Here is a 23,516-nt window from a genome sequence, read left to right as displayed (position 1 = left end):
TCTTGTCAGAAATGCCAGATATTTGAAACTTCTTATCTACAATTTCTCTCCTTCAGTTGTTTCCAGTATCTGATCTTTGTGTTTTGTAATAACTACTCTTCTATGCAAAGAACTTTATTCTACTGTGTAAAATTTCTGTTCTTTCACTTACATTTGCCAATCGTTGCTATTATGTTCTGCTGTATTCCGTCCATAACTGTATCGGATGACTGAATCATGATATCTATCCTCTTCTCTGCACAGGACCATTAATGTACATCCACGGACGAGAGACTTTGCACTACACGTAGTGGATTGACATGCATAATGCAGTTTTTCTTATTTGTTACAACAGCATAGTCCTTGCTGGAAGAATTGAGAACAAATTATTTCATACCGGGCGAGTTGGTCATGCGTGTAGAGGCGCGCGGCTGTGAGCTTGCATCCGAGATATAGTAGGTTCGAATCCCACTATCGGCAGCCCTGAAAATGGTTTTCCGTGGTTTCCCATTTTCACACCAGGCAAATGCTGGGGCTGTACCTTAATTAAGGCCACGGCCGCTTCCTTCCAACTCCTAGGCCTTTCCTATCCCATCGTCGCCATAAGACCTATCTGTGTCGGTGCGACGTAAAGCCCCTAGCAAAAAAAAAAAAATTATTTCATAGTCGCATGTAGTCAAAAGTACAATGTATCTGTGGTAGTATGTTCAAATTTTAGTGTTTGTATATGTGTCTGTCATCGGCATATAATTCTTCTAAAATATTGTCGTACACCGTACGGGCGCTCCATCTTGTCATTGACTGAACCGGCAGAAAGAAAGTAGACTTTTCTAAACTAAATCAAAGAATAAAAGAGGCCGTGAATAAAAGAAAAGTGGCAGGTATACATCTAAGATTTATTCTACTCAATGTGCACGTCTGAAGTAGTTCAAGATATGGTCAAGAGATGTCACAGGAAGACCGAAAACAATGTCGTTAATAAAACCGAGATTTCTCAGGGCTCGTCACCTACCGCTGGCGAGCGTACTACCCGATTTCTCGGGGCCCGTCACCCATGTGTTAAACCTGAAGTGAAAACTGGAGCAGTTGCAGTGAGCCTTCAACCAGGTAAAAGAACATTGAAAGAAGGGTGGCGTAAGAAACTGGCTTGGCCAGTGTTTGTTGGCAGTACAAGTACAAAGAGCACTAGGGAAGTTTTGCAGTGTGAGTGAACATTTTAGAATTTTTCATAATAATTTCTACCACATACAGTACACTTCTCCATACGTCAAAACCAGTCACTGAACCAACTCTTGCCACTTTTCTTTGGTTACATTTTCACACTCTTGATCCCATGCTGCAAGATGCTCCTCGGCGGATGCAAAACACCGCCCATTCAGCTTCATCTTCACTTCTGGGAAGAGTGCAAAGTCACATGGGGCAAGATCAGGACTGTATGGAGGATAATCAAGCACAGTCAACCCTGATCTGGCAAGAAAATCCATTGTTACATTAGCAGGATATGCTGGAGCATTGTCATGATGCAAGAGCAAAGTGTTGAGCCGTGACCTTGAGAGCCTGGATGACCTGAGGCAGACAAGTCTCACTGTACCACTTCGCAGTAACTGTCCTTTGTGTTTCTAGCTCAACCCGAGCCAGGATGTCCCATTTAGTGAAGAATACTGCAATCGTCCTTTTCTTCACTGACCTTGGCTTTCGCAGTCGCAAGAGTACCCTCATCTTCAAACAGCCACATCTTGTTCTGGGATTTTATTGGAACATAGTAACAATAAAGCCAAGTTTTGTCACCTGTAACGATGCTGTTGACGTTACGCGAAGTCCCATTTTCAAACTGTTGTAGCATTTTTCGGCACCATTTCACTCGATGTGCCCTTTGTTCCTCTGAAAGTGAACGAGGCGCTCAAAGGGAACAAACCTCTCTAACATGTAGAATTGAATGAATAGCTGGTGCAGGTATGTGGAGGGTCTCCTCTACCTGCCGATATGTCAACCGCCTCTCTTGCTGCAACATTTTCCTCACAGCTTCAATGTTTTCCTCAGTTGCTGATTCAGGCAGTCACCCAGAACGAGGATTGTCTTCAACCCCAAAATTTCCCCTCTGGAACTCCTTGTACCAGCAGAAAATTGTCCATTGTGGACAGTCTTTCCTCAGTACACGAGTCATTTCCTCCAGGCACTGTTCAACAGTTAATCCACGAGCAAAATTGTAGCGGATAATTGCGCATTATTCACGTTTAGACCCCACGTCTTAACTTGCTCTCAGTCCCACTGCTCGGTAACAACTGGTGTGAAGGCCGTGCCTTGCTGTCTTCTAGGCCGGTTTTCATCCCTTGCCATAACAGGGGTGTCCAGCCAACTGTTTTTGCATATTGCAAAACTTTCCTAGTACCCTTTGTGTGGCTCAACGTAAATCATGTATTTTGTTTCCAAATTCTTCATTTAAGTTTCCAAAAGTAGTAAGTTTTTATACGGCAATTTAAATTAGAAACATTTAAGAATCGCAACACATCTTTACATCACAAAACGAGTGGCTGTTTTGCAAGAGTGTTTCCAGAAAGAAATGCTCCTGGCCAAGAGTGTAAAGAAAATTAATTGTAATGTGTTTCGATAATTTGAAGCAGCTTTTCAATATTGCATTTTATATTTCGAAGAATAATAAGCCATTCAGATTTTCCTGGATTATAGAACTGAGTGAGAAATTGAAAGCGGGACAAAGAACTGGCAGTAGCATAGCAGTAGAACTGGGTAAAAAGAATTTATTAATAAAACAGTTAAGGTGTAAAAAAGCAACTTAATTTCTGACCTGAAAGATGCAAATTGTGTTAGTTTACTGGTGGATGTATTACCAGAAAGTGGATATGTGAAGAACTAATTCTCTATGCAAGATTTGTAAGGAACATCAAAATCTAAGAAATTTGATTACTCGCGACTTTAGGAAGTGGAAGTGCAACTGGTTACATGGAATCACTCTGAAAGGTACGTGAAAACTGACCTTTCAAAATGGTTGTCTGGTTTAAAGGTAGTTGGCATTTGAACTGATGGTGCTGCTTCTCTGCTTGTTGCACACAATGGATTTATCGTACTTGCAGGACCGTCCAGAGGTGTTCGTACTCTCCCAGACCTAAGCAGCTGTACGGGAGTCACTCTTATAGTTTTTGACCTTGCAAGGGCTGCCGATAGTGGGGTTCGAACCCACAAAATGGTTCAGGAACCTCTCCTCTAAACTTAACTTTCAATATTGTATTTGTTAAAGTTATATTAGTTTAATTTAGGATGGAGTCCAAAATTCTGTAAAATTTTAAACATTAAAGGTCTATGTATACAATCATATGCCCACTTAGTCAACAGATGTTACTACTATAGGCTTGTTTTGTTTTGTTTTCTGTTGTATGCCTTTAGTGATCAGCAAGGCTGTTGTCCAATGTTCTGGAAACTGCTCAATGATCCAAATTTTTGTTAAAGCCATGTGTAAGGGAATACGAACTGTATTACTTGAATATTTCCACATCTCTACAAAAACCTGCTCTGCTCCGCATGCCTTGTAATTTTTAAGTTCAAGTGCTTTTTCTAATTCTTGAAATGTTGAAGGGTCTGTTATTAAATTTGGTTTTTATTGGAGTATTTGCATAAATTTGAAATAGTTCCTTAGGTTCTCCACAGTTCAAAAGTTCACTGAATGCTTTTGCCATAATCTCAGCATTTTCACTACTGCTATGTGCCATTTTTCCATTTTCATCTTTCAACATTAATGTAGGGGGAACATACTTCTGTAGTTGTCTTCCAAAAATTTTATAATAGTCTCTAGAATTAATGTTACGATCTTTGATATGCTGAGTCATTTTCAGAACTGCAGCTGATTTTCCAGACCTGAATCCAGTTTGCTCTGGGATCAGTTGGTTATCATTGCTTGACGAAATTCTTTCAAGGGTTATCATTTCTAATGCCTTGTAGAGCTGGCATAAGAGTCACAGGGCAGAAGTTCTTATGCATCTGTTTGTTCCTTGCCATATATTGGTAAAGCAATCACTCTTGCTTTCCTCCACAGCCTAGGAAAGCAGTCTCAACACACCTGTTTATCATATTAACCACTGAATTGTTCCTGGCCTGAAGTTCCTAATTTGTCCTGATGTCAATTGGGCATGCTGTTTTGTTGACCTTCACGAGTTTATTGGCATGTTCCAGTTCCACTAAGGTGAAAGTTTGACAGAGGAAATCATTCTTTCCTGTTTCTCGGCCTTAGTCCTCATCGTGTTTTACCCATTATGAAGCAGTTGTTGGGCTGTCTAATTCAGAGTGACTTGAGTGAAGTATCTGGAGAGTTGTTAGGGTCGTTGTTCAGGTTCTTCATCGGCTTACACGTTCTTATGTTGTTCAGGTCCATGACAAGTTCTGCAAGCATATTCATCCATCTTTCTCTTCGCAACTCTCGGGAGTTCTTCACCTGCCTGGATAGTGTAGTCTGCAGTAGGGTCCCCTCATACTTTTCCTGGTATTATTTTAGTAGGTCCCTGAAGTCTGCGTTCAGATCAGTAGAGAGAGAAAGAGAGAGAGACAACCTTGGGGAATATGCTTCAGGGACATCGCCTTTACTACTTTTGAGTCATCGTAATGGCTTAGCTCTGTTTACAATGTAGCCATCTCCTGAAAGATATTATCAGGGTAGTAACTTCAACACCATCTTGTGTTACTGAGAAACTGTTTCAGTTTGGGATTGTGGATCAGCCTCGGACCTTAACTTTCATTCCAGATTTCGAACTCCTCCCCATTCTTGTCGTAGTTATAATCCCAGCTAGAACTCTGTATAGTTGTGTAATATCCCCAGGACAATCTTCACATTCTGTGTGGCAAATATTTTTGGCTTTTCCAAAATGCTCTCCTTGGGCAGTTTGTAGGCGGATGTAACAGATCACGATTACAATTCTACCATTAGGATTTCATTGTTCCTGAATGTCATTTGAGATGACGATGTTGATTTCTTGTCTGACAAATACTGTTCATCGGGTCATTTGTTAACCCCTCTGTGTGTCTCGTACATTACTGACATGTCTTGTTTTATGTTGTCTGTATATTTCAGCAAGTAAAATCTGCTGTCCTCTGATCAGCCTTTAATGTGTATTGAAGTTGTCGATAGCCTTGAAGAAGGCTGGTTGTTTCTGTCATATCTCCTGATGGTTGAAGGATGAGACAATGATGCTAGGTCACTTTTGCCCAGGGTACACCTGATTGTAATTCTTGTGTAGTAGATATCGGCAATCTTCAGAGGGGTACCTTCAGCAATATGTCTTAAGCATATCCCTCCCCCAGGATGTCTCACTTGCTTATTTCTGACCTTTTCATAGAAAAAAATTTGCATTAAAATAGTCAATAACGATAGTGAAACCTCATTAGTACATTTGTCATTAACATTTTTTCGTGCTTAACACCTAAATCCGAAGTCCCAATTCTCGTGGTATTATATCTACATAAAAATACTTATCGTGTCACGAATTTTCGCTTTTACTGCTTAGTACAATCACATTTTTCCTAGCCCTGAAAATATTTGTTATTCCCTTGTGAAAGAAATTTGGTTTGTCAGGTAGGAGTTTGTGGAAGAAAATTTCCAACTCTGGTAAGAGTCTCGTAGCCACAGTTGCGTAATTGCAGGAAAAGGCCTTGAATTCCTGAAATGCACAGGATAACTTGTACCTTCGGGAAGCAAGCAGTTACCCAGGAATGCTCAGTTTTGCTTGCTGGTTAGCCAGCAAGATTGCTGAATAACAGAGTGAGCCTGTTTGTCCTTGTATTTCACATTCCACTCAAAAGTTAGAAATTTATTGTGTTGAGTGGTACAGTGAAGTGTAGTGAATATTTGTCACGTGATACAGTAGCCTGTATTTGGATTCAGAACATAATCATATGAAATAGACTAGCTAGGTGCGTATTTGTCGCGTGATAGCCTAGTTATGAATACTGAAAATGTCATGATATTCCTTATGCGTAGAGGCGCGCGGCTGTGAGCTTGCATCCGGGAGATAGTAGGTTCGAATCCCACTATCGGCAGCCCTGAAAATGGTTTTCCGTTGTTTCCCATTTTCACACCAGGCAAATGCTGGGGCTGTACCTTAATTAAGGCCACGGCCGCTTCCTTCCAACTCCTAGGCCTTTCCTATCCCATCGTCGCCATAAGACCTATCTGTGTCGGTGCGACGTAAAGCCCCTAGCAAAAAAAAAAAATATATATTCCTTACTAATGAAATGGAATTAAAATCTGTCGGAAAGCGGACTGGTGTCCGTAGCTTGAAGCGCGCAGAGGTCGCAAATGTTAAAAACTTGCACTTTTGAGTTTTGACTCAAAATCATTCAAGTTGGGCAAAGTTTATTCGAAATGGCGGCCAAAGAAATTCCTGCCAGTCCCACATGCTAGAGTGTAACCTCCAATCCATTGTCAAAGAGTGTGACCAGAAAATAATGCACGATAACCTACTGCTCCGAAATAAAAGGCTTCTAACATTTGTTTTAGAAAGTGTGTGATCTGCACAATTATACTTTAATAATTTTATTGGCCCCTGTGCTCATGCTTTCATATTTTTGTTTGGCGTTTTTCACGCCTTTCAGTGCACTTACCAAAACCGGTCAAGTCACTCAAGACATATTTTTCAGTGTGGATGAAAAACCTGTAGAGATAAAGCAATGATGGTCAGAAAAGATTTTTTTTCACAGTTATATTCTTAATGGTTTAATATTTAAGTTCCACTGTTTTGAGTAATCTAACTCATAATTAACCAATCTTTTTTAATATAAATTTTGACTTGGCCGTTTTTGTTGCAATTTTGTATAAATTTTTTTTTTTAAACTGCATTATTTTTAAATTCCAAACTCTTGTGAAGAATGGCAATTAAATTAAAATGACATTGTAATTGCTTTTCTTTATTGCAATTAAAAAAGCATTTCAGCATAAATAAGATAAGTAACGAAGAACATCAGGAAGCTGAGGAGAATACAAAATAGGATTTCTCTCACTAAAAGTTTGTAGTTTACTTAGATCCTGAACACAGTAAAAGAAAATGGTCAATAATGGTCACTTATATTATTAGAATCATTATGAACCTTTTAAGTGCTGAGTTACCTGTTGACTGGTACCTCAGTGCTGAGTTTTTTCATTCGTATGTAAAAAAAATTTTCAGTGGGGTGATTAGCTTAAAATGTTTATAAATGTTGGTTGTTTATAAATCTAAATGCAAATGGAAATTCCTACACTTGTGTTCAATATTGTTTTGAGAGAAAACAAAATTACATTTATGTGCCCATGCGTGCATTATCTTTATACAAAGTAAAGAGCGCAAAATAATATTTCCTAAAATCTGTAGGCAACTAATACATGAAGTATATAAGTTGATATTTTAAATTACTTTCCAAACCTGGAGTGTGGTGATAGTTAAATGATTTCTACTGGTGGTTTGTGATGCCGATTTCAACTATCTGCACAAACTCCATTGGCACAAAAGTTTCTAAAAAATCAATGATTTTCGGGTTGTCATCAAACACCACTTGGCCCTCAGAGCCTGTCATGGTTACCTGAAACTCTGGTGAAGAAAAGTAATCCATCTGCCGTGAAATTAGCGATAAAATAGCTTTTGTACTCGCCTTGTTTTTTTTCCGTTTAGGCGTAGGCTTTGTTTCTCTCTAGCATACAATATTTTCGGCACTCTCTCTATCACTCTAACTTTCAAAATCGCTTAACAATTCCTTAAAATGATGTATCTCCATCACTTTCCGCTGTGGTTAATAACTGAAAGATTCTGTGATCTGAAATAACATTGCTGCAAGAGCAACTAAATTGTTGTTCCGCCATGTTTATCATCGCAGATTAAGTCCACAGACGTCTACAAAAAGCTCTGTAAGTTACTTCCCGAAGCTATAATCTCTGATCAGTTAGTTCTACATAATGCCCAACAGGTGGCAGAACATGTCAGAGATCAAAATCGCACTCGAAAGTGAACCGGGAAGCTCGAAAAATTAAAATTCTCGCGCACCGTCTATAGGCGGGCGTAGCACTCATCGGGTTAAGATAGGTACTGTTCACACATACTAAGTAATATTGTTAAGTCTTCAATTTGCTCTCATTTATAATGTCTTTTGTTTTAGAGGCAGGAAGAGTAAATGCTTTGATCACTGTTTGAATGTCATTTGAGCCAGCGATTTTCCTCTTTTACACAGACTTTGGTAGTTCCCACGATCATTATTGTAAAATACCTCGCCTTTTACACGAACAGCATTTTGTGCCTTCTGTGTTTTCTTCATAATAATCCTTTTGGTTTTAGCTAATGGAAAATGCCATTGAGGAGGCGGCTTCAATACATCAACAGCCTGCAATTTCCAATCATTGAACTCACAAGCAACACCCAGATGAAAAATGGTTCCATGATTAGATAATCTCTTCATATTCATCAGGGTCTGTAAGGATGTCATGCCTCCCAACTTCGTTTTCAATTCTCCCAAAAGCACGGTCTGGAGGTAGAAATGAATGACCTACAATTGGGAAAATTATTTGTATTTCTGTGATCGAGTCAGGAGCATTGGTAAGAAACCAATTTGAGACCATTCCTACGACAGTGCTGTTCTTATTTTGACCATCACATCCATCTGCTACCAGTCGAAGATTGGTAATTCCTTCGAGTCAGTATTGTTTAGACGATGATATAAAACTGATGCAATGGCATTGGAATTCTTTGCAAACTCTGTTTCATTCCAGGAAAAAATAAATGCATTGTCCTTAGTCGTCGATGCTCTTGAATGGCCATTTAACTACTGTGAAATTGTACACTGACAATTGCCTGCTGTAATATACTGCTTGGTCTGGGATACGGGGCAGAGATAAATTCTGGCAATCAAAAGAGAAAATCAGTAAACCAGCTTTATTCTCCCTCAAAAGGCTATGAAATGCTTTAGCCCTAGCACTGTGAATTTTTTTCTCTTAAGATCAAGGTGTTTCTCTTTTCTGCATCAGTCTGTGTCTTCAGTCTTTGTTCAAACTGCAAACATTTTGAGCATATATTGGTTCTGGGTGTTCCAAATCCAATATTAAATCTGGTATTGAAAATGTTTCTGAAGAAAATTTCCTTCACTTTTAGCTCTGTAGCTGCGTGTACATTATATATTCGCCACATCTTCTTGATATTCAGGTCACTACTTAAACAGGGACCGATGATTTAGACCTAAGGTAGTGCGACTCAATACATTTAAACATCTTTATAAACGTGATAACCGAATTCTGCCTGGAATTTTTTTTTTCCTTCCTGTTTCCACCCCCATTTTCTTTGGGAGAAGTTCCTGTGGTAAGGAATCTTGCAGCAACACCTTGAATTCAATGTTCTCTAAGCCTAATATATCCATGAAAGCTTCCCTGCCGACTTAAACTTTGTGGTTCGATTTTCCCACATAATATTTCGGAGATAATGACTTCTGTGTCCGATCTTGTCTTGGACGATGTTTGGTGACTCGAAGTCTAAATATTTCAAGATAAAAGCATCTTGTTTCAACTTGTCACTAGATGCATAGAACTGTTCATGGAATATTCTTGCGTCCTGCATTGTCAAAGACTTGTTGAATGTTCCTTTCACAGGATGGTGACATGAAGGAAGTTAAGGTGGCCCACTTGCAAAATACCTGTGGCAGAAGATTAATTTTTAATTTCTGAGGCTTTATTATTATTATTATTATTAATGTTAATGTTATTAATGATGATGCTGCTGCTTGTTGTTTAAAGGGGCCTAACATCAAAGGTCATCGACCCCATCATTATTATTTTTATTATTATTATTACTGTTTTAATGCGAGTTAGAACACCTCACACAAACATGCATAGTTAGATCATCTTACTTTCTTCTCAAATGTGCTCATTTGAATTCTTTTTTAATCTCTAAAAATGAAACACAGAAACCCAAAATTTAGTTTTGACAGCTCTGCGAGGCTAATTTATGAAGACATCAACCCAAAATCAACCTAACTGCTTCAAGAATTGAGCGAGAAACTTGGATAATCCGTAGTAAAATAAAATGAAATATTATTCTTACCGTTCTCACTTTCGTTGTTTCCACTGTGATGTATCTCTTGTTCTCTTTCTTGCACTTGATCGGGGGGGGTTTCGTCTATTGATGTTTCCATTATGTAGCACAAGGTATGAAAGTAATTTTTTTAGTTCACCCCTCGGAACAATATCCACGTTAGAGCACACAATGACAAAATACGAGCACAGCGGAAGTAGCAAAGAATATACATTATAGGGAGCGTGCACGACCGCTCTTAGCGCCTCTAGCGGAAGAAATCGGTAACTTTTAGGTGATCATGTCTTGAGCGGTCAATCCAGGCTGTGTAACTGTGGGTGTGAAATTGTGGTGGTAGTAGTAGTGTATCAAAATGCCTAAATCAAATAGAAACTGTTGTGTAGTGAACTGCCACAACACACAAAGGAACACGCATGGAAAAGGAATTATATTTCACACATTTCCTGGTCGTCCATGGGAATCGGACAGACACAGGAAGTGGATTTTGGCTGTAGGAAGAATAAAGTACAGTACAGTACCTTATTTCATCTGTGACAAAATCACACATTTTATATCACACATTTCAAACATACCAGGTATGCCAAGTCAAGAACACGTTAGTTTAACTACACTTTGAAACAGTACATTTCATTTCAAGTAGGCTATGCATTGCAGCAGGTTCGTATGTTTACATTCACGTCCTTCCATGTGCACGTGTCTTGACTACGCCGAATATTTATAATAATAATATTAATAAATGTTTTACCGAGCTCGATAGCTGCAGTCGCTTAAGTGCGGCCAGTATTCGGGAGAGTGGGTTCGAACCCCACTGTCTTCAGCCCTGAAGGTGGTTTTCAGTGGTTTCCCATTTTCACACCAGACAAATGCTGGGGCTGTACCTTAATTAAGGCCACGGCCGATTCCTTCCCACTCCTAGCCATTTCCTCTCCATCGTCGCCATAAGACCTATCTGTGTCGATGCGACGTAAAACAACTTGTAAAAAAGTTTTCCTGCATTTCAGTGCAGATGGAACTCCATAGGAACCAATTAAATGCTCCGTTGTTTGCAGTGAGCATTTTGATGGAGGAAAGCCAAGTAATATTGAAAATCATCCATCACATATACCATCTGTGTTTCATGAGAGCTATAAAAAGAAACGAAAAGAGAATGTGATGTATCCCGGTTTGTCTTTGCTAGTTGCTTTACGTCACACCGACACAGATAGGTCTTATGGCAACGATGGGACAGGGAAGGACCACAGAAAACCATTTTCAGGGCTCCCGACAGTGGGGTTCGAACCTAATATCTCCCGAATACTGGATACTGGCCGCACTTAATTGACTGCAGCTATCGAGCTCGGTATATCCCAGTTTGAAAGAGCGAGTAAACAAATGAAATGCTGAAATATACATACCCTACGTCTTCTAATCAGGGAACTCGTGCATTTATTGTGAAAAATTAGTGTGAAAACTTACATAATTCGGTGCAAGCAGCATTTCAGATTGAAGCAACGGCTTTCGAATTCACTTGTGTTTTGAGTGGGAATGATTTAGGCACACAGTACAACTCAAGCACAGCACCTCAAAGTATTTCGGAGGTGGATAAAATTTGTGGTGCCAACACCCCGTGGACATAAGCAGAGGATGTCATGGATACCAGAGCATAAAAAGTGAGGCACAGTTGAGGGATTTAACAAGTGTTTCATTTAAAACATTCAATTTTTTACTTTCTTTGTTTCTAAAGTGTATGTAAATATAAGTAACAACAATGTTGTTTACTCTTTTTAATGAAAATGAAATTGGGTATAACCTTTGCTGCCTTGGCAGTCATATTTGGTGTATATCGGACTACTGCTGCGGGAATATTTTTTACCTCTCAGAATAGTCAAGAAACGCACTTCTGATTTTATTTTCTGGCCTAGCAAACTATCCATGCAAAATACTTTACTTCGGCTTTTAAAACATTTTATCCTGACGCACAAGTTATAATAGTTTGCACAGAAATGAAATCAGAAACGCCAGCAAGAATAGATGATATTACATGTATTCATCGTACAAGTCATGTTATACATTTAAATTATACCTTCAAGCATTCATCACCTTCACTTGGAAACCGAGTGTTAAATGCTACTTCAAGTATTGTTTCTGTTGTTAGCGTAATATGAGAAGTTTAAAAATCGTCACTTAATACAAACTCTTCAGAAGTGAACACTGGAATCTTCTTGAAGTTGAAGCAAGTCGTTCATGAGTTTGTTAAAATTTGTTCTTATGCCAATATTGACACTATTATTGCACAACTCTCCAAGAAAACTTTTATCTACCGATTCAGACTCTGTTTTCCGCTCCGCTATAATAATTTCAGTACAGGGCGAATTATCTACATCTGTTTTTCTTAGTTTATGGATGGTAATAACAGCACCCATGTCTGTTCTTGCCCTCTTCTTGGGAAATAGATCTTCAGCCTTCTTCCCTTTCGCATATTTTACAGACCGTAGAAGATATCTACACTGTATTAATCATTTTGTGAGCACTTTAATTTATTACATAATTAACAGCGATAATATTACATACCAGCTATTTACAAATTTGGTTTCCCCCATTCTTGCGGCAAATATGTCTTACTAAATCCTGAGTCAGAATTGCACTACTGTATAATGGCAAATACATGTTTACAGTGCCCTCCGGCACCAGCCACACAGTCACACACACATTTTCGTTGATTGTCAAGCTGTAATAGATATTCGAAGTATTATAGACCAGTGAATCATATACAATTAAAATGTAAAATATAATACTGTATCATCTTCTTCAAGTGCCATATCCGGTTGCCCAGACGTCGGCGATTACTCTGAAGAAAGTTTTTCTGTCTTCTGCTAGTCGGAAGAGTCTCTCAGTTGTCTCAATACCGGTCCACTCCTTGATGTTGTGTAACCATGTTATCTCTGGTCTGCCAACTCGCCGTTTGCCCTCTATTTTACCTTGGAGAATTAGTTTTATGAGGCCATATTTGTTTCCTCTTAATATGTGGCCTAGATAAGCTGTTTTGCGAACTTTTATAGTTATTAGTTCTTGCTTTGTCCTAGCTCTCCTTAGGACTTCATCGTTTATCATATCTGTCCAGGGTATTCTAAGCATTCTTCTGTGCAACCACATTTCAAAGGCGGCAAGTCGTTTGATACTTGCGGCTTTTAAGGGCCATGTTTCTGCTCCATATAACAGTACTGACCAGATGTAGCACTTCATTAATCTCTGTCTGAGCTTCAGATTTAGATGATTATTACAGAACAAAGAGCTCATCCTGCGAAATGCAGCTCTAGCGTTCTCAATTCTGCATCTGATTTCCTTATCTGGATCCATACTCTGTTATTATGCTGCCAAGGTACTTGAACTGGTGGACTTGTTCTATTTTACGGTTGTTTAATGACAAGGTGACATTTGCATTACTATTTCTGCTAAATACCATTAATTTAGTTTTTTCTACATTTATATTGAGACCATACTGTAAACCTCTGACATGGGATTCTGTTCAGGAGTTCTTGAAGGCCTTTTATAGTGTTGCACAGAATCAGTGTCATCTGCATATCTAATATTATTGATCAAAACACCATTTACTTTCACCCCCAGTTCAACATCATGCAAAGCTTCTTTAAAAATGATGTCAGAATACATATTAAAAAGGAGCGGCGAGAGAATACAACCTTGGCATACCCCTCTTCTGATTTTCACATCTGATGTTTTGGTTTGGTTGATTTTGACTGTTGCTTGTTGGCCCCAGTAGAGATTCTGTATGATGCGTATGTCTTTCCCATCAAGATATTTTCGTTGGAGAATCTCTATCAATTTTTCATGTTTCACTCTATCAAAAGCTTTCTCATAGTCAATGAAACATGCAAATACATCTTTGTGTAGTTGGCGGCATTTTTGGAGCAGAACGTTGATGCTGAATAAGGCTTCTCATGTGCCAAAGGCAATTCTGAAACCCATTTGGTTGTCATCCAAGTCAATTTCGCACTTTGTTCTAATGCGTGCGTGTATTATACGTAAGAATGCTTTTAGCATATGACTCATCAAACTTATGAGACGGTAGTCACTGTATTTCTTTGGATGAGACTTTTTAGGTATTGCGATGAATATCGATTGCAACCAGTCCTCTGGGATTATTCCAGTATCATAAATTGTATTGAAAAGTTTACCAATTTGGTCAACATTCTCTTCAGTTATTAGTTTTAGAACCTCGGCTGGTATCTGGTCTGGACCTACTGCTTTACCATTAGGTGATATTGTGAGGGAATGTAATACTTCTTTTGTTATTTTTGGACATTTCGCATTGTGTAAATACACAATTTCACCTCTGTCAACACTGAACAATTCGTTTATGTATTCTGTCCAGGTCTGTAGGACTTTTTGTTCATCTAGGATGGGTTTGCTGGTGTCATCAAAGAGTCATTGGCACCTGTTTTCTGTACAGCCCAGCTATCTCTTTTACTTTCTTGTATTACTTGAAACTATCATGGTCTTTATTTAGTTCTTCTATTCTATTAACAATAATGAGCTAACGTAATTACCTCAACTGTAGCCTTGTACGGGCTTTTGCTAACACTCGTCTGTCTTACGACGAAGCCGGTAAGTGTACAACTGGAAACAGTTCATCTTTCTTCAACTTGTAACACATGGCCACTGTCAACTAGTTTCTGCACTTTATTCACTGTTGACTAGCGACTATTTTGGAAGTGTATGTACTCAAACCCATATTGTATTACAACTTCCATAGTACTAGTTCATATCTTGACGACAAGATGCAACAATAATTTTTGCCGTAGCTATGACGCACGTCTTCTTCAGCGGAACGCACTCACCGTATTAATGCTCGTAACTCCGCCAGAGCGCTCTGTTACTAGTACCGTGCACGCTCCCTATAAGGAACGATTTTGCCTACTGATATCACATTGTTGCATAATGTAACACAAGATTCCAGACAATAATGCTGCATCATGAAGATTGTCGCTCTTTCCTTGACATTAATTTACTGCCTGCATGAGTTGGCCGATTTTGTTGCACGACAGAGAATTCAGTGCTCTGTAACATGAAGACATGGACAATTTTAAAGCATATTCTTGTTTCACCTGATAGTGCTATACTTCTACTTCAAATTGATAACCTTAACTCATTTTCGTAAATTTTGTGACTTGACCGGTTTTGATACTAGATGCCTCATTTGTCCTCTTGTGTTTTTAATGCTTTCCTCTCATCTTTAGAAATGGTATAGTTAACACTTTACCTGCGGATACATGACAAAAAATGACCTCATTACAAGATATAAATCACATCGTTAGGTCAATATTGAGCAACGTGTATCTTTCTGAAAAATTTTTTTTTAGAGTCCACCTTTTCAATACATTGTTTTTTATTGATTTATGTGAATATTTTTACATTATTATGTCTTAAGCAGGACATGTTTTGCCTATATTTTAGGCATCTTCAACCACTGTTCGTATTTACCTAAGATAACAACAGCCAGGATCCTGGGTTTTTGTTAATAACGAAATACTTAAAATGGTAATGCTGATGTGAATTGTTTTAACTTTTTTTGTGTGTGTGTATTATATATTTGTGAAAACGTCCAGCTGATGTGAATTGTTATGACTGGTGAATTGTGTTTTCATGTCCTATATATAAAAACACTTAGCTTGCATACAATTGCTCTGTCTAAAAGAAGGGTAAATTTAAATTATTGGACATTTGATAAAAGCATAATTGATGTGCCCCCTTAAGCGGGGAGCTAGGTACACAATGGCTCACTCCCAGGTGGGGAGCGATTTCCCTTATCAAAGGAAATATTTAATTACTTGATTAAAAACATAGACTAAAATGAACTCTGGAAGAGCCCTAAGAGAAATATTTGAATATAATGTATTTAATTGTTGAAAAATTCTATTTTAATTTTTCAGTACTTTGTGCAAAAACGTACTAAGTGCTTTCACACTGTGATATCGAGATTGCTTCTTCCTAATAGCAAAGGTCTGGTTTTCGTTCATACAGTAACTTTTACCTGAATATTTTACTCAGTTTACTATCAATCTCTGCCTGGAAATATATGTTTCTGTATATGTAAATCGTAATTTACAAAGTTTACATGTACTTAAAAGATTTACAGTGGAATAAATTATAATACACACAAAATTTCTGTTATGTTCGTTAGCGCTTTCGAGGGATCAAGTTTATATAGCCTACCTACAATTCATGACACACACAGACTATATTAAACTACAATACAGGTAATATTTACAGTCTTCAGTATTTATTAAGTCTTTTACAGCTGTTCATTATGATACACACGGAAGCAGATTGTTATTTAACCTGTCTCGGCTTTACATAATTTATAGGATTCCATTCCGAAACGCGATCATTTTCTTGGTATGTAAACTTTCCACCCTAGCTACCGTTTCCATAGCAAGAGGTTCTCATCAATTGGCACTTAGCCATCAGGGGTATAATCTTCCGAAAAGTTTGCTAACAGGTGGTCAGATACTGGATTTATCTTGTATATTTTGGGAGGAAGTTGTCCAATATTCACTTCATTGTCAGAGGTATGTAAAAAGTTGTGAAGGAAAATATAATAATAATAATAAAATGTTATTGGCTTTACATCCCACTAACTATTTTTACGGCTTTCAGAGACTGAGGTGCCGTAATTTAGTCCCGCAGGAGTTCTTTTGCTTGCCAGTAAATCTACTGACAAGAGGCCGGTCTGAGCCAGAATCAAACCTGCCAAGTTGGGGTCAGAAGGCCGGCCAGTGCCTCAACCGTCTAGGCCACTCAGTCTGACGAGAAAAAATCTCTTCCATGCCATCCGCTCTTAGAAAACAGACATAGTGAACAAGCGATTGTGAGTAATAGTGTCCTAAGTTAGGTTTCTGTACAATCCCCTGCGGCAACAATATGGCCATAAGAAGCTTTATTTTTGTTCGGACACGGTCTTGATCTCAACTCCTTTGTTTCATCTTACTAAACTGGGTTTTATGTATGACTAGTTAATGTACCCGCGCTTCGCTACGGAATTCTAGTGTACACGTTGTGAGCAAGAATGTATTAAATTGCATAGCAGTTAACGTTACCCTAGAAACGCGATGGGGAAGTCACAAAACATCTTTTCTTATATGAAGACTGAGTTAGAAAATTTTCGCTGTGAATGGTAGACCCGCTTGCATACCGTCAGTCCCATTCAGGTTGGGGAGTTTTCATTATAATGGCAGACACTCACTCTCCACCTGCCGTTTTACATCCCCAGAAAGACTGTCTTAGTGGTTTTCCCAAATGAAATGAACATACATTACAATGACGTCAGTAGGAATGGCGCGATTAAAAGCAATGCTTTCATATAAAATACTCGATCAGATGAAACACAACACATTTTCTCACTTTTAACCAACAGAACTAACTGCCGATCTAACAGTCCGAAGTTCCAGAGCTGAAATGACCAAGCTGCAGACAGCTGTGATTCGTGAACACTCTTCGTCGTTTTTCGGCGGGGAGAGGGTCGAATAGTGGAGACTCCCAGGGCAAAAACTATGCCCTTGTACTAATGTTTCCTAGGAGTACCCGATGAGTCGGAAAATATCAATTCACTACACTGGCGGCGGAAAAATCTGACTTGGAGGCAAATTTTTCTTCCAAATCAGAAGGGAAATCCCCTCTTCACCGCTATAATTTGGAATAAAATGAATGTAGAATATAATAAAGGTGAAGAGGAAGAGACTTTTCTTAAGAAACGGCTCTATTCACGGTTGAATTTTGAGTTATTTAGTGAATTGTGGTGCTAATATTGGGAATAGGCCTAAAGTGTTATTCTAGACTAGGCCATACTACTACTACTACTACTACTACTACTACTACTACTAAGTCAGCCTCTGCCTTAATTATGCACACCGCTCATTCAAAACAGCGCGTCAGAGTAGAGATCGAATAAGTAGAATACTATGAAAAACCAGTGTGTTACGTACCAGCTGTATCATAAAATGTATGAACCAGAGGAATGGCATACTAAAGAAGAAAGTTTTCTAACTCCCTGGCTATTTCTCGCCAATATTCAGTCAGGATATTATACTCGGTATGCAGCAGTAATCCCATCTATCGGAGTTGAGAGGTAACATAAGAGACAAATAACATCACAACAAACAATGGTCAATGTAATGATATTGTTGATCATTGTTGTGCGCTTTCGATATTGTAGGCCTTCACATTGTTTTCTTCCGACTCTGAAATACTAATGTTGATTCCCATAGAGAATCTGTAACATTTGTTCCGAATGAGTAAATTTATAATACCAATATAAATGGTCCGTTATTGGACATTATAAATTTTCCAGCTAACTCATTCCTGGTTGCCAGCGTTTCGCCCCCGTGTGCTAGGCTGGGCTCATCAGTTGGTACCTAGCACACCTACCAAGACGCATGGCTAGTGCATACCGTGGAGGCCACTGCGTAGGCTAATTGTAGCCACCGGCAGTGCCAATGCACTATGAGACACTGTCTCACTACTAAAAATTGATGCCTGCTTGGCCATCAGATGATACAGATGTTGATTCCCATAGGGAATCTGTAACATTTGTTCCGAATGAGTAAATTTATAAAACCAATATAAATGGTCCGTTATTGGACATTATAAATTTTCCAGCTAACTCATTCCTGGTTGCCAGCGTTTCGCCCCCGTGTGCTAGGCTGGGCTCATCAGTTGGTACCTAGCACACCTACCAAGACGCAGGTAAGTTCCTGTCACTTACGAATCCTCCTTCGGCAGAACTTACTTCACTAATATCACTATTCTCCCCACTAAATTGCAACATTTCGTTTATTATGACCCTAAATCATCTTCGTCTAACGGTGGGGGCCGGTAATTCCTTATAGCTATTTTAAGAGGAAAAATGTAAGAAAAAGGATCGAATAGAACCCTGGTCTCTGCAGTTTGGACGGAAATCATGAATTGAGCCTGTATTACGGATGCGTATGATAATAAATTTTGTGTAACTCGCGGTAAACACACTCCAGTCGTGAAGGAAGAACTCAAGACTGGGGTAATAAATCAGGTCACAGTTCTAATATGCCATTAGAAAGGTCTGTTCAGTATCATAATCTCTAGAAATCCCTTCTACAGCAATATTATTACATCCAAGGGACGATTAGGACTTCTGCGCGAAGTTATTAGACCTTAGGTCCTTCTTGCCCGGACATAAGCTGTGTTCTGTATGATGCGACTCATTGGTATTGGGAGAATATAGTTGAAAAAATTCACATCAGAGGGCAGACTATGCTGCTGAAAAGGAAATAAAGCTCTGCAGGCAGGCAACTGAGGAAAAAAAATTGAATCGGCGGATATATCCGCGTTCCCCACCGAGCAAGCGACTTGCGCCGCGGATCTCGCCGCATCGCCCACCAAACGGGTTAAGAACTTGTGATGACATTGGTTGGTTTGGGTTATTTAGTCTGTAATATTCAATGTGCATGCTCTTACTGGAATCTTCCCGAACTTGAGTGTCGCATTGAGAATAAAATTGGGTAGCGTTTTCGTAAGATATTTTATGATCCATTGTCTGAATGTTGCTTGATGTTGATTAAAATTATGTAAAATCTTGCCGCCTGTCGCTGTGTGGGTATGAAAAGGGGTCTTGTTGCTTCTTTTAAGGGTTGACATTAGTAGATTGAGTCCCCTCGCCTCTCTTGCGGCTAGCATGCTCTTGACACCTTCTGTCCGACTGGCCCACAAGTGTTGGGGCCGTTCTGGTTTATGAACTTGGCAGCTACTTTTACAGTCCTAGCTCTTTCTGATCCATTCACACTAAAAAACCTTCCATTTGTTAGTGTGATGTAGAACTTCTAGCAAAAGGAAAACCCCTGTAATAGGTACCATGAGTGAAGAAACTGAAGTGTAATTTAATGAAATTGTTGTATTTATTCAATTATAAGCTGACCACCCTCAACCCCTGTCCCCCTTCCAGAGAATCTGAAACTAATATTTAAATACATTTATATATTAATGATGCACACAAAGCATAAGAAATAAATTTTGTGCCATTTAATTGTTCACTCAGACATCGTATTCAGATTCATAGTTACTTGTTCCTTTGCCACAGTCTTCATCCATAGCCAAGTTCTCTGTGCTGTTGAGTATATTTGAGAGTGAACACTTTTTAAACGAATGATCAACATTTCATGTAATGTTTGAAGAATATACTAGAAAATCAAAAGCTTCAGTTAGTAGAATTGTTAAGAGTTTCTCCGGCGATAGCGTCCACTAAAAGATTACAGCACTTAATGTTTTCTTCAGTAGAAGGTCGATAGATTATGCAAGACTTCTGTGAAGTAACTGTTAGGTTCTTCAGTCTGCCAAAATTAATTTTGAATAAAAAAAATTATAAACTACCTGAAAAAGAAAACACATGGTAGAATTATACTCGAAAAAGAAACCATTAAATAGAATGACGTTTCGTTATTGAAAGATCATCAGATTTTATCAAATCACACTGTAATATATTTAGAACTGTGTAAACATTTATGCTTATTTCTGTTTAAATCCTTAAAATCTTCAGTTTAAGTACCTATCTTAATGACGTCCTCACTGCTCTTCATTGTAGCATAGAATGAGAGCTCTTGCATTACTGTTATATTTCTAAGCAAAGAATTTTGTGGCTGAAATATGGAAGGAATAGAATAGCCACTCTTGTTCTCCTGAAAAATGTGGAACTCGTAGTGCTGTAACCATAAATTTCTGAAAAAGTGTTAAAGATGTTATTCCTTGGCACTTAAATTTTTTAAAGTAATGTGCTCTGCTCCTAATACAGCATTGCCTCCAAAACTGTATTATTTATAAATGTTCTTAACACATTCACGCCCATCATCTGAGCGGCTATTTAAAGGGCTGGCCCAGCTATTCCAGCTGTTAGTGGCTGAGAAAACAACAACGAATTCTTTTCACAATAAGTTCTAAACGGAACAAGATATGGAAACAAAATTTTCCACATACCTTAATGAAGTCCTCTAGTATCTCTGTAGGGCATGGTAGGTAATGTCACATTTTCCTGGGTGAATGGGAACACTAAACATTCCAAAAAATAGCGTGCTTCGCTAATAATTTTATTTTTGAAGCACACTTTACACCTTCTTCAGGGGAACTTGTCTATATTTGATGGTGGAAACTTTAAGAGAATATACTCTTTTCTCTTCGCATCTAACCTAAATGAAGGATCCTTGGCCGGTGCCATTTTTGGCGGCAAAATTGCAGGACGTTGACTTGGAGCTGATGACGTAGATGGAGCTGAGATTTCGGAGAGAGGTGACTGTACTTGTATGTCGGGTTCACTTTTTACCCCGTTTGAGAATTGCCTGGTGTTCCTTTAGATCTTTTGGTGTACCCCTATTCGACCGTATTGTTCCACATACGGCAGTGTTCTGTTCCCGTAATTGTTTCGCGAGTCAAACGCTATTTGTAATAATTGTCCATATAGACTGTATACCCCTGGCCAAGATAATTTAAGCAGCTGAAAAACTGTGCTTTGTAAATTTGCATCACTTGCATCATTTATTTTGTCCCTACACGCCATGGTTATACTTCAGAACGCGACTATACACACGCTTGTGCAATCACAAACCAACTACGCAGCTAGTAGTGCGAGCGTTAGGCTACCTTCAGAAACAAAACAAAGAAAGTGCATTGGGAGGGAAAATCGCCGCGGCCATGTGGTTTTCGGTGAGTAGAAACATTCATAAGGGTATTACTTTCATCTCTCTTGCACATATTTGTGACCAAAATAGATCCCAGCTGCGTAGGAACGGCTCGAGTTCAAGGTTGCGCTTATCCGGGCTAACTCGGATACGGTCCACAGCATGGTCACGCGTTATAGGCAATAACTCGGATACGGGCGTGAATGTGTTAAGTAGGGCATCAGTCAATCTGTTGTCCTCTAAATACATTTAAAAAATTTATATGATGGTGGTTTAATTACTGGACCCTTTGTTTCAGCCCAAGACTAATGAATCATTGTCGGAGAACATCCTGCATTCTGTGCTGCTGTGACAATTTATTTATTTTGTTCTGTGATCCTGTGTTTAACTATTAGATCTGTTGTATAGCATTCAGTTATGTATGCTAGTGCATATCATAAATCTTGCAGAATCAGTTTTAAGGAAGTATCCTTATGATGGATTCTCATGATTTTGTGATAATCTTGATGTCCACTTAGATTTAATGCTGGAGATACATTCAGCAAGACCTTTTTTCAAGCATTTTATACATACGTATTTTTCAGAATTAAACGTTTGATTTTCTCACCTTGCACAAATTGATTTTGAACAGTTCTGATTGTAGCTCTAGATCAAATAAACTGAAGCATGCTCACAAATACAGATCTTTTGTAGGTGGATTTTTGAACTATTTGGTTATTTCTCTTGTATTCTAGAATGTCAGTCTCCAGCATTGAAGTCTTGTTGTGCTAGCATATTACCAATTTGTTTCTAAGAAATTACATTTTGATAAATCATAGCATTGTTTGGAAAGTTCAAATGTTTGTAATATTCATGGGTATTTCATTTGAGTGGGGAAGGGTGAAGATTACTTGTAACTAAAGGCAAACTAAATTTTAAATTTGTGATCATAAGGGCTACTTATTTGACGTAGAGTGAGACTATTCGGTGTGTCCTGTAATTTTCTATGTACTCTGAACTGCAAAAGATATAGAAACAACTGGGTTTTGTGCCAGCATTGTACTGGATCACTTTATTTGGCACATTTCATTCTGTGATTGTAAAGGAATGCAGTATTAATGTTTTGTAATTGTTCCCTTCAGCTAGTCTGTTTTGTCAGATACTACACTTCATGTGCATTTCATTTGTCATTCCATATATTGTAAATGAATGTACAACTTTTTTGTGGAGCAAAGTTGAAAGGTTGACCATTTGTCACTATTTATTGTAATCTTTAATGTTTCTTAATTAAAGAGAAAATACATTCATTTGTTTTATTTTAGTATACTGTTTTCTGCCCCATGTAGAGAAACCTGCCTGTTGTTAGGTACATCAATTTTACTTTGGTGTGGTTACGTTCAATATAATTTAACATCTTTGAAGTCCACTTTATTGATAAACTTTAATTGTAGCTAAAATAATTGTTTTATAAAGTTTATTTGTAAATATGACAAATATTATTTTATTTTCTCTTACTAAAAATATATTGCTAGGATTGTCTTTTGTTATTATTGCTTTAAACTGAATATATTGCCATCTTGAATGAATAGAATTGTTTCAGATCTCATTGCTCATGTACAGAAATGGGTTCATTGTTAAGAGAAAAACTGGTGAAGAGTTCGTACCTTGGGCGGGAGTCTTTTTAATTGATCATGAGCTTGAACAGTAACTTGCCTTCATTTAATCATTAACAAATGAGTGTTTGGTTCAAATTTAGATTTCAGGTGTAATTTAGAATACATTTCAGCATTTTAATTTTCTTTGTATTGAGTTATCATTGGGT

General features: G+C 38.3%; 1 protein-coding gene across 2 annotated transcripts in view; it reads left to right on the top strand.

Moving 5' to 3' along the window:
* The window catches only part of LOC136857036 (ATP-dependent RNA helicase p62), a 154,868-nt gene extending 131,871 nt beyond the window's left edge, over nt 1-22,997 (top strand). For both annotated transcript variants that reach the window (XM_067135384.2, XM_067135383.2), the window contains exon 14: nt 22,014-22,997. The gene's annotated coding sequence lies outside the window, so the exon portion shown is untranslated. The remainder of the gene's footprint in view (nt 1-22,013) is intronic.
* The last annotated feature ends 519 nt before the right edge of the window (nt 22,998-23,516 follow it).

The sequence above is a fragment of the Anabrus simplex genome, chromosome 1 (assembly GCF_040414725.1).
Source record: "Anabrus simplex isolate iqAnaSimp1 chromosome 1, ASM4041472v1, whole genome shotgun sequence".
Lineage (NCBI taxonomy): Eukaryota > Metazoa > Arthropoda > Insecta > Orthoptera > Tettigoniidae > Anabrus > Anabrus simplex.
The sequence above is the reverse complement of the archived record's forward strand: the minus strand, read 5'-3'. Positions and strand labels throughout refer to the sequence as shown.